A 12402-nucleotide genomic window follows, 5' to 3' on the forward strand; every position below is an offset into this window, starting at 1 on the left:
TTTTATTGTCCGTCTTTTCTTGCCCAGAGCTTGAAATACAACTTTGACACAAGCTTGTAAGCAATTATTCTGGAAAGCTTTTCTTAAAAAAATCCAGTTCATATTACGGCTATTTCTGGGCCCTCCCAATTTCACAGCAAGTTATACACAAATGCAGTCTCTTGTTCATTCTCTGTCTTCACTCCACCTTTCCTCCCAGCCCTCCCTACCTATAGAAAGTGGTTGAGTCTGGAAGGATGGACAGTGGTACCATGTGAAGGAAGAGGGGTGGGCAGAGGTGGTATGCTTGGGTTGTGAGCCTTATACATAAGAGAGAGGAAGGGAGATGTGGAGCATCCTTGGAGAGCTGAGACCAGCAGACTGGCAGGGCACAGACATAGAGCACCTGTGGACTTGCTAAGGAGCTGGGATTTTATACATATACCAAGGATTTTATACATATACCAAGCAATAAAATTGATCTTAGCCAGTATCTTCTGATATTCAGAAAAATGTACTGCATGTGATAGAAGTTTTAAGAAAAAGAATATTCTTATCAGGTAGGATTGGCTAGGATATGCTGCAGAAGCAAACAATCCCCAAAACTCGGTGACTTAGAACATCCAAGATTTATTTCTCGCTCACACCATATGCCCAACCAGAAGAGTGAAGGCTCTGCTTTCTACAATTATCTCTCAGGACCCAGGATAACAGAGGCTTCTCCCTTTTATGATGCGGTCATCACAAAGCTCCAGGGATTGTTGCAACAGAGGAGAAAAGAGAGTGAAATTTACAGCAGCAATCAGGCAACGAATTCCAAGCAAATGATTCTTCCTGGAAGTGACAAACTTCTCACATTGCATTGGCCAAAGAAGATAGAAGTCACACCCAACTTCGCCAACTGGGTGGCCTAGAACAACAGAAATTTATTCTCTCACAGTTCTGGAGGCTAGAAGTCCAAAATCCAGGTGTTGGAAGGGCCATGCTCCCTCCAAAGCCTCTAGGAGAGGATCTTTCCTTGCCTCTTCCAGCTCCTGGGGGCCCCAGTCATCCCTTCACTTGCGGCAGCATAACCCCAACTTCATCCTCCCTCTTCCTCTACGTCTGTCTGGCTCCCCACAGTGTTCTCTTCTCTGTGTGTGTGTCTGTGTCCAGTTTTTCCTCTTCTTAAAGATACTAGTCAAATGGCCTCATCTTAACTTGATAACTTCTGCAGAGATCTTATCTATAATAATAAAAGCATAATATGCTAATTAGACTGGATATCCAAATGCCCTTCCGGACATCATTCTGGCAGCGGGGGCTGAGGCAAGAGGCAATTAGGGGCGATCAGGCACGCAGGCAGAGTGGTTAGGGGTGATCAGTCAGACATCCCCTGAGGGGTCCCGGATTGTGAGAGGGTGCAGGCCGGGCTGAGGGACCCCCCCCCCCCCACCCTCCGTGCATGAATTTTGTGCACGGAGCCTCTATTTTCCAAATAAAGTCATATTCACAGGTGCCAGAGTTTAATACTTCAACATATCATTTTGGGGGGACAGAGTTCAACCCATAACTAATTGTTAATGGGTACAGTGTTCCTTTTGGGGTGATAAAAATCTTCTAAAATTGATTATGGTGATGGTTGTACAACTCTTTGACTACCCTAAGAAAACAATGAATTGTACATTTTCAGTTTATATGGTATGTAAACTATATCTGAATGAAGTTGCCTTAAAAATGAAAGAGAAATACAAACATTCCCAAATTAAAAAAGAAAAAAAAAAAAAAAACGGAGAGAATTTGTGGCTAGCAGGCCTTCCGTAAAAGCAATACTAAAAGGAAGTTCTTTAAGCTGAAAGGCAGGGACACAGGCCGTAATTCAAATCCACATGAGAAAACAGAGTTCCAGGAAAGGTGATTATGTAGGTAATGATAAGAGACAATTTCATTGCATATTTATTTTTCTTTCATCTCTTTGTTGATATAAAAAGCAATTGTAGCCTGGCTGGTGTGGCTCAGTGGTTGAGTATTGACCCATGAACCCAGAGGTCACCAGTTCGATTCCCAGTCAGGGAACATGCCCAGGGGGCGTGCAGGAGGCAGTCGATCAATCACCGATGTTTCTCTCTCATCCAAGTTTCTGTCTCTCTATTCCTCTCCCTTCTTCTCTCTCTAAAGTCAATAAGAAAAAATAGATTATTTTAAAAAGCAATTGTATAAAAGAAAGGAATCCACACATGCACTTTCACCCACATGAAGTCAGAATGACCCCGGCATTTCTCCTAAACTTTAGCCATTCATTCAGACTGGCCTGTCCCGCTTCCAAGATGCTCCCCGATCCTGAGATCTCCCGGCCTTGTTCGGGGCTCATGGAGCACTGGCCTGTTGAACTTGGCATTATTCTACTGTCACCCACTCCTGAAATGGGGGCCACATAATCACTTTTGAGACATTGCTAGTTGCTTTTGATATTGGTTATGGAACTATGTATTAATCTCTGTTGAAGGAAAGAAAAACCTTATCTGAAAGCTAATCACACTTCCTAAATGACGGAAATGTTTGGCTGGAGTTAAAAAACGAAAGGTTAAGGATAAAGGTCCGTTTTCTCCACTTTAATCCCCTTGGCCATGCCCCTGCCCTGTGCCACACAGGGAGATTTTCTAAAGCAAAGGTCAGCATTTGTCTTAGAACTGACCATTCCACCCCTAAGATGCAACCTTTATTATTATTATTACATTAACCATTTTCATTAGCAGCCCTGGGTCTTGGGCGTCTCGAGTGGAGAATCATCATTGGCTTTGCCCGGATTGTGGCCGCTGTTTCGGATGCACTATTGCTGTGTCTGACCCTGGTGGGGATCCATAATATCCTCTCTCATCCAGAGAGCAGAGGAGCCTAAGTACTGGTGTGAGTGTTTTGTGATTCGGTTGTTCTACCACCCTTTGCTCCAAAATCTAGAGGAGAGCCTACGCTCTCTGCAGTCTGCAATGGCGTGTTTTGGTAGCAGCAGAGGATCAAGATAAGAGCTTGGTCTTCCAAACTCCTCTCTTTTACCTGCTTCCTGCTCCAAGCTATTTAATACCCTTGAGCTGTCACTGGATGGCCATGGGGTGGGGGTGAGGCTGAAGTCACCCCAGAGTTACCTCAGGAGAGGAGCCATCTACTGGAGAACTGGAGAGACCATTGGAGCCCAGTAGGAAGGCCCAAGGACAGCAAATCCGGTGGAGGAAGTTGGTGGTTGGGGGTCTGTGGATCCCGGGGGCAGTTTGCAGTTGCCCATTCTCCCTGAACCCTGAAAGGTGGAGAACGGCTGCAGGATGAGTGAGCTAAGTTTTTTCTGTCCGAAGTTGGGAGAGTGGAAGGAAGCCTGGGGCACCTTTAGAAATATTTCACCAGCTGTTTCATGAGGGAGCTGACGGCAAGAGCCGCTGCACCTGTGAGCAGGCCTCCTCCATGGTGGGTATCCAGGCCCGAGCACGGTGAGCTGGCAGAGAGAAACTGCCCATCTCGGCTGAGCACATGCCCAGGGAAAGGAGCCAGCAGTCGGAACGCAGGTGTTGGCCGGGCTGGCGCCTTCTGGAGGCTCTGAGGGGGGATCTGCTCCACGCCTCTCCCGGCTGCTGGTGGCTGCTGGCGGTCCTTCATGTCTTGGCTGTAGACACATCACTCCAATCTCTGCCCCACCTTCACATCCCCTTCTTCCCTGTGTCTCAGTGTGACCTTTTCTAAGGACCTCTCATTGGATTTAGGGCCACACTAATGCCATATGGTCTTATCATGATCCTTATCTTAATTACACCTGCAAAGACACTCCTCCCAAGTGAGGGCACATTGTAAGGGGATGTAAATTTGGTGGCGACACTGTCAACTCAATAGAGTTTGGAAGAGCTTTCTGACAGGTCTGTAGGGTAGGGAACCATGACAGGGGAACCAAAGCGGAGAAGGAAATAGATTTTCTCAGGAGAGGTGCAGAGAGCGTCCGGCATAGAGATGTGGGTGCTCCAAGGGGTTCTCCATGTGACTCAGGGGTGGTCTCCAAGGACCACAAACAGCTCGGTGACAGGTCCCCTCGGCCTGGACCACTGTGAGGTCAGGGACAAGGCAGGGCAGAGCATGGAGACACCTGGCAGCGGGCAGCCGTGAGATGCCAGGAGGATAAAAAGGCACTTTGTGGGCCCATGAGTTGAGAGAAAGCTTTGTACCTGTAAGTCAGGGGAGTTGGGGTTGAATAAGGACACGCTATTATGCTTGGCTGTCAAGAAGCTGATTTGACATTTAGAAAAAAAATTGTTGATATTGCTAATATTCCATAAACAGGAGAAATAAAAGGACCCAGCCTCTCCCACAAGTTGGACTGATGGGGGAGAGCTCAGGAAAGTACTTGGGTGGCGGGGGGGGGGGGAGGGGGGGGCGGTCCTTGGAGATGAGGGGCTGAAAACTGTGAGGTTTCCTCTGGCAGGAGGGGGTGGGTGGGCCACCTGTGCAGGGAGAGCCACATGGGGGCACAATCATGGATCTGCAGGTAGGTGAAGTAAGGAGCATGAATTGGAGACAAATAGTGGGGTTGTGAGGCCAGACATCCCCTGCGCCTGGGCTGCACTGCAGCATCTCTTAGCTGGACAGCCCCTGTTTCGTGCATTTTCTTTTCTTAAATTGTTGTAAAATATACATAACATGACATTTATCATAACTAGTGCACAGCTCGGCGGAGTTAATGAAGTACATTCGTAATAATGTGCATGTTCCTTACTTCACAGGATGTGAGGGCTGGAGGGCGATGGGTGGGAGTACTTCATGTTCGTGGCAGAAAGAGCCCCGTAAGGAGGTGGGCCTGGAGTCTTGGGTCAGAGAAAAAGTTGGTCCTCTCAGGCTTGTGATAAAAAAAAGAAAAGAACTTTGGTTCTACAGTTAAGTGGGCTTCCCAGAACCCTGGGAAGCAGAGCAGAGATGTCACTCAGAGGTAAATGGGCCCTGATTTCTGCCTTCTCCCCTCAAAGGGAATATAGCCAAGAATATTGTGATATGTTTATATGGTGACAGAAAATTACTAGAATTAGTGTCATGAACACATTTTGGGGTATAAAAATGTCAGATCACTGAAACTAATATAACCAATATATGATTGTATACCAACTATACTAAAAAAAAAAATTTAAAGAAAAGAGAAGACACTTTAGCCCAGGGGTCCTCAAACTATGGCCCGCGGGCCACATGCAAATACATATATTGTATTTGTTCCCGTTTTGTTTTTTTACTTCAAAATAAGATATGTGCAGTGTGCATAGGAATTTGTTCATAGTTTTTTTTTAAACTATAGTCGGGCCCTCCAACGGTCGGAGGGACAGTGAACTGGCCCCCTGTTTAAAAAGTTTGAGGACCCCTGCTTTAGCCCAAGTTCTTTTCGAAAGCATGGGGCATCCTCCTATTAAAAGAGAAATTGTTGTGTATCTGAAAATCAAACTTGCCCGGGTGTCCTCCATGGTTATTCAGTAGTCATATTCCGATGGAACTCTGATGGCAGGGCTAATTAAATCCAGGACTTGGTTTAGTGGCATCTCTTTCCACCCGGTTTGTGACCCACTGGGAACACTGCAGGCTCGTGTCCCACTCTGCTCTGTCACAACTGCAACCAAGACAAAGCCCCCAGGGCTCCCGCACACCCTCAGGCCACACGGAGTTCCCAGGGGACCCCTTTGCCCCTTCAAAGCTGTGCACTTGGACCTGGTGTCGCTTGCGGTGGGCAATGACTGAGAGAGAACAACATGCAGCAGCCCTGGGAGAGCCCAGGACTGTGCCATGAAGATGACAGGATGGTCTGACTTATTTCACTTGGCATAACACCCTCTAGGTCCATCCATGTTGTCGCAATGGCAAGATTTTATTCTTTTTAGGGCTGTGTAATATTCCATTGCATATATAGGGTCTCCCTCAAAAATGTACACACACACTTTGAATGATTCTAAAGGCAGTGTTTATTAAAATGCATCCAAAATTGAGCTATCAGCTGTTAAAGTGTGTATACATTTTGGGGGGACACCCTGTATGTATCACATCTCTTGCCATTTATCTACTGAAGGATACTTAGGCTGCTTACATATCTTGGCTATTGTGAATAATGTTGTGATGAACATAGGGGTACATAATCTTATCAAATTGGTGTTTGGGGTTTCTTTACATATAGTCAATAATACTGTAATACCTATGTATGGTGTCAGGTGGGTACTAGACTTCTGGGGATGATAACTTCGTAACATAGATAAACATCTACTCACCTGAAACTAATATAATATTGTATGTCCACTGTAATTGAAAAATACAAAATATTTTTTAAAAGACCGTGGGGTACGGGTGCTAGAATGGCCTCCCTCAGAGCCAGTGATGAGGGAGCCTCTGGGGAGCTGGGGTGCCCTGTCTCCTAATGCCGCTCCCAGGCAGACATGCGGAGGCTTCTCCCTGCCAAAGGAAAACAACAACCAAACATGCATCCAGGACTAAAACCACCATTTCGAAAGCACATCATTAAAGCAAGCTGTGACCCAAATATTTGTTGTGGTGTGCTGAGGAGCTGTTCAAGCCATTGAAAAGAATGGAAAAAGTGAAACACACACACACAAAAAGTGAAAATAAACCCCACCTCAACCCCAGAGCAAGGAATGTTGTCTCTGGAAGTTGTGTATCAATTATTTTGTTTGCAGAAATACAAGCTTCAGGTGATGCCTTCCACTAAACACTCTCAAATCTCTTCGTCTCGTTCTCTCTCTCAAAGAGTGAGAATGCCTCAGTCCTTACCCAGACATTGTTAACTCTGAGATGGACTTCGAGATGAAATCCAGACCATGTGGTTCTGGCTAAAACTTTCTAGGAGGGCATGCATAAAGCAAGGACCATGAAGCTTCTTGCCAAGGTCAGTGGGCTTGCAATCAGGGAAGCTGTCACTAGGTGGCGCCATGAGTCAGAGTGGCATGAACCAAATGGCCAGGCTGTCCCCAGTCATGGCTATTGATGGGCCTACCTAAGTGTGAAGCCTGATTGCTGTTGCTTATTTTTCTGTAAACATCACACTGATATTGATATAAACCACCAAGAACAGTGAACTGATTTTAGGAATGGATTCGTATATAACTGATACCTTTAGAGTAAGGATTAAAGACTGCATGGCTGGCATCAGTGGCGAGCCTTCTGAATGGGCATTTCTAACTCTGGTTTTCATGTTCTATTTTAAGAAAAGCACACTTTTTCTCCTCTGTTGCATGGTGTGTACCTGAGCATCTTCTATATGGAATAGGTCGTGTCATGCTTGGGGCTTAGTGGCAGATGTTCACTTACCCTGTTTGCAGTCCACCATGGAAAAAGCTTACATTTCCAAGCCCTTCATTTACCTCTGAAGGTCCCCCTGCCCCTTTCTTTAGAAAATAACCTCACTATTGAGTGCTGTATTCCAAAGAACTTCATTTTAGGTTGTCAAACAGCAGTTGGCAGGCAAGTTATGCAGAAAACGATTCTTCTGGTTCTCACGTATGATGACAGCCAGCCACTATCCCCACTGCTTCCTCCCTTTAAAATGTAAATGTTTTCCCATCAGCTGCACATGATGGTTAACTGCACAGGCTCTGTGTCAGGCATACCTGGGCTTGAATGCCCCACTTCCACTACCTCTTCTCTCCAAGCTCAGTTTCCTCATCTATTAAATCAGGATATTTGAAGAATCTAATTCCATAGGGTCTTTGTAAATGATCAAATGAGATGACGTTTATGTAAGGTGGTCACATAATAATGACTCTGCTTATACTAGCTATTGTTATTGTGTAAGTTTATTTGTATTTATGCTTTATTTTTTTAGAAGCTATCTATAAGAATATATACCTTAAAAAATTCAATGCTAGAAATTATTTCCATTAAGATAAAAGAGTGAATCTGTGGAGGGTGGGGGGAATAGAACATGGGTATTGTAGGACATGGGCACTCATAAACTTTACTGAATTACTTAGCTCTAGCCACAGATTTGTGTCTGAGCTTCCCGCTAGCTAAAGTGAAAGGAGAATCGGGTTTCCTTATGTGATTCCTATGGTCTACAAGGCAAAACCTACTACTCTCTTAAGGAAGCATAATTATTCTAGGTTCTTACTGCGAAAAATATGTTTCTTAAGTGGGACGTCATCTAGCAAATGCTAACTGATATAACACAGTAACCCCAACAGCTGCCCCACATGCGGTATCATAGGCACTCTTTTATTATAAGCCAGGGGTAAGTAAAAGATAGTTATGCTTGCCAGAACTATTAATAAAACCATGTGGTAGGCAGAGTTCTAAACCCCCCACCCCCCCGCCAAGATTCATGCCCCAATGTACATGCGCCTCATAATCTCTTCCCCTTGAGTGTGGGTAGGACCATGATGGATGCCACTCCCATAATTAGATTACATAAGCAAAGGTGAAGGGGTTTTCTAGATGTAATTGAAGTTCCTATTCAGTTTAAGTGTCCTGGTCACCTGACTTAGCCCATTAGGAGAAGATCTGGAGGTGGGAGATTCCCTTTCTGGTCTTTTTTAAAAAATATATTTTTATTGATTTCAGAGAGGGAGAGAGAGAGATAGACAGAAACACCAATGATGAGAGAGAATCATTGATCAGGTGCCTCCTGCACGCCCCCCACTGGGGATCAAGCCTGCAACCCAGGCATGTGCTTTGGCCAGAATCGAACCTGGGACCCTTCAGTCTGCAGGCCGGCGCTCTATCCACTGAGCCAAACCCGCCAGGGGACCCTTTCTGGTCTTGAAGAAGTAGCTGCCAGGTGTGACAGGGCCACAACAAGTCCAGGACCTAAGGCAGCCTCTGGGAGCTGAGAGCGACTTTCAGTGACAGCCGACCAGAAAACTAGGACCTCGGCCCTTCAATTCAGTTGCTGGCAGAATTGAATGAGCTTGGAGAGGATCCTGAGCTCCAGGTGACAAGCCAGCCCAGCGAACATCTCGATTTCAGTCTTGTGAGACCCTGAGCAGATAACTCAGGTGCACCATGCTTGGTCTTCAGACCTACAGAAACTGTCAGATAATAAGATTATTTTAAGCTACTGAGTTTGTGGCAATTTGTTATGCAGCAACAGGAAACTAATCCAGATAATATGGCTGAAGTCCACAACCTTTGGACAGATTCAGAAATAAAGCCTCGTACATCTACGGCATTTACCAAACTAAATTTTATATAACACAAATATAGGGAGATGTTAATAGATGTGTCTCGAAAAAAGGAAAACTTTTATTGCAAACCCTGATGTTTATAGATGCTCTACTGCTGGGGCAAGGGGCCAGTTTTGTTTTAACACTCCGGTGTGGGGTGAATTTCCCGCCAAAATATAAGCTGGCGCGGGCAATTATTTAGGTTTCCCGCTCAAAATCAGGGATTTTTATGATACCTATTACCCCAATGGGTATGAAACGGTTCGCATACGCAGGTAGGTATCTTTGTGAACGGCAAACAAACAAATATTTGGTAATACGCAGTTACAATCGGCCCGAGTTTACACGTTTCCCGCACTCCACCGCAAATCTATATGAACCGAGTTAAGACGGCTCCCGCGGAGTACGCGCAATTCACGCGAGCCGACTTAACTCGTTTCCCCCACTCCAAGTGTTAAAAGTAACCAATGGAAATAAGCTGGAGAGCACAGGTAGAAGACAGTTTATGGGAAGGCTGTAGTGGAGGCTGTGGGATCAAGGAGAAGACTGAAGAAACTGTCTCAGAATAGACAGGACTCTGGAAATGCCTGGGGGTCTCACTAAGAAAAATGATGAGGGCCCCATTGCCATCAAAATAAAAGAACCTCCCTCCCACTGTCATCACATAACTCTGCTCGGGGTTCAGTCTCAGGGAAGTGTGACTGGCCTGACAGTTAGCCAGGCAACAGTCGGACATCTGAATTAACAGACCTTCCAAGATCCACAAGATAGTTCCTCAAGGCTGACTGTACCACAGGAGCGAGACCACCAAGAGCAGAGGGAGTCCACAAAGATGGGACTGGCTTGTGAATTTAGGGTATTACCTGAGCACTTCTCTCCTTTGTCTAAGTGACCAGGGAAGGGCAAATCACTGTTACAACAAAAGGTGAAGAGAAAAAAAAAAGTGAAGGATTGGGAGCCCCTAAACTCCAAAGTTTCAGGAGAGAGGGCGGAGGAGGTAGAGACGAGATGGTTGAAGGCTGTGCCATGTGACCATCCCCTGTGAAAACCAAGATTGTGGATAGGTGGGATGCTCTGTGCAAAGGATGGAGGGGCTGAGCTTTGTGCCTGTGCAACGAGGATGCTGACCCATGAAGGCTTAAGCCCCGGGAATTAGCAGAAATTATAAAAGAGCTTCTGACTTTCACTGCCATGGAATCGACTGGGGTCTGAGCCTTAGACCTTCTGAGAAAGGGGGCCCAGCTGCCCCTGAAGTGCATGAGCTTGGCACACAGTGAAAGCTACATCTCCTCTTTGGAAACTCGTAATCAAATGAGCATATGAAAGGTTCTGTGCTCTGTTTGGGCGTTTCTACTTAATATTGTTCTATCTGTCGTGGTTGCAACGGGCTTATTCCTGCCGGTGTTTGCTCAGTCCAGTGCGTTCTCACTAAATGCTGCATTACTGAGGGAGTCCTGTGGTAGCTCTAGAGTGTATTTGCTGTCACGCATCTGCGTGTTCTCACTGTAAGTGATCGGATGGTTTAAGAATTGGTCTGCACACTTACACCTTTTCATGAACTAATGTATCTTGATTTACAATATTTTACCCTTATTGACTAAATGTAAAGATTTTCATGTGTCATTTATTTATTTCTTCATTTATTCGTACCTGTGTGCCAGCTACCATTCTAGGTCCTTGGGGTTCATTGACAAAAAACGGGGCTAAGATCCCTGCCCCTCGTGGTGCATGTCTTACACACACACACACACACACACACACACACACCTTCAAAGCCCTACAGTTTAAAAAAAAAATACTTGGGGGACTATTTCAGACCTTATCCTAAATTTATTTGGACAGAGATGGTTTTATTCAGTCTGCTTACATTTGGTTGAGTCATGTGCTATATAGTCTAGCACTCTGGGAAATGCGGCGGGGGCCTGGCTGGGCTGTGTGCTTCAGGGAAAACACCCATCAAAGTCCTTTGTTTCAACATTTGATCAGTCAGGCAGCGGAGAGGTCCCTGATAAATCCCCTGCCAGGGTCTGGGGTGCAGATAACCTTCGTTGCCTCTTAAAAGGAAACTCAGATGCTTCGCTTGCCCCATGAACAGGTGACTTTGGGGACGCCTGCGCCTGCGAGACTGTCACTTGACAGGCAGGACCAGGACATTTCGAGGGTCCTGGGCAGTGTTGCTGTCAGGTGTGCCCTGGTGTGTTTCTGGACTGTCACCCTCTTCAGTCAGGCCCCACGGATGATTTATGCCCACCCCCCTGGGGCCCAGCGTGACCTAGCAAGTAGTAAGCACACAACCTGTCCTCTTAGGCCCCGGGGACTTGTGAGAAACCATGCCCAGTTCCCGCCTCCTAGATGGACTCAGCTGATGGCGTGATAGGGATTTTTGACCGGAAGTAGGAAGCTTGGTTAAATGTACAACTCTGAAATGCTTGAGGAGAGACTCGCTGTGCCAATCCCAGCGGGTCTCCTTACTCCCCAGTTACCGCAGAGAGCCGCATGCAATTGCGTGGAAGAGTGGCTGAGTGCCTTTGCGGTCAGTGTATTGATTGGTTTGTTCCATCCGAGATGGAATGAGGTGAGGTCCAGAGCCTTTGGGGTTACAGATGAACTGGGATGAGAAAGGGAAAGGAGGTGGGGTGATATCACCTTTGGGCGGGGGGATGACAGTCTGAGATGCTGTCTTCCAGTTGTTTTGAGGTGAGATAAGATGCCGGAGAGAGATGGCTGACAAATTAGTTGTGTTGGTGATTTTTAGGGCTGACCCAGAAGAGCCTTGACCCCGGGTCCCAGGAGCAGAAACAGCCCCTGGTCCTTTGAGGTTCTGTGCTGTGTGTTCCTTGTACTTTGATGGGGACAATCTCTTACAAACACCACTCGGTATAATTCACTCATCCTTCCTCGGAACTTGCGATTGCAGCCCACTGCCCCGTCCGCTCCTCCCTCACCTGCCAGCGGGGGATCCAGGGCCCCAGGAAGTGGCTGGACTCTTGATGGGGGGAGGGGGTGTCTGGATAACTGTGTGGAGCAGAGTGCTCCCCACCCCCACCCTTGACTCATATTGGACCGAGGAGTGTAACACACCCTGTGTGTGTTGTTATGGCACTGAAATTCTGGGGTTATTAACTTATCCTCTCTAATAACAACACCGAGTTCGGGCTCAGATATGGATAAAGGCAAGAAACTAAAATCTAAGAAGAGCTCAGAGCTGTTCCCACCTACCTGGCGGACCATGGGTTTTGACTGGGGAGAAGGGGGTGAGGAGTTGTGG

The 12402-nt window shown here is 46.4% G+C and overlaps 1 protein-coding gene across 1 annotated transcript in view; it reads left to right on the forward strand.

Moving 5' to 3' along the window:
• GNA14 (G protein subunit alpha 14) overlaps positions 1 to 12402 on the forward strand; it is a 147711-nt gene that overhangs the window by 119045 nt on the left and 16264 nt on the right. The window lies entirely within an intron of this gene.

This window comes from Myotis yumanensis, unplaced genomic scaffold, assembly GCF_028538775.1.
Source record: "Myotis yumanensis isolate MYYU_CA2020_CCGP unplaced genomic scaffold, mMyoYum1.0.hap1 SCAF_12, whole genome shotgun sequence".
In the NCBI taxonomy this organism is placed as follows: Eukaryota; Metazoa; Chordata; class Mammalia; order Chiroptera; family Vespertilionidae; genus Myotis; species Myotis yumanensis.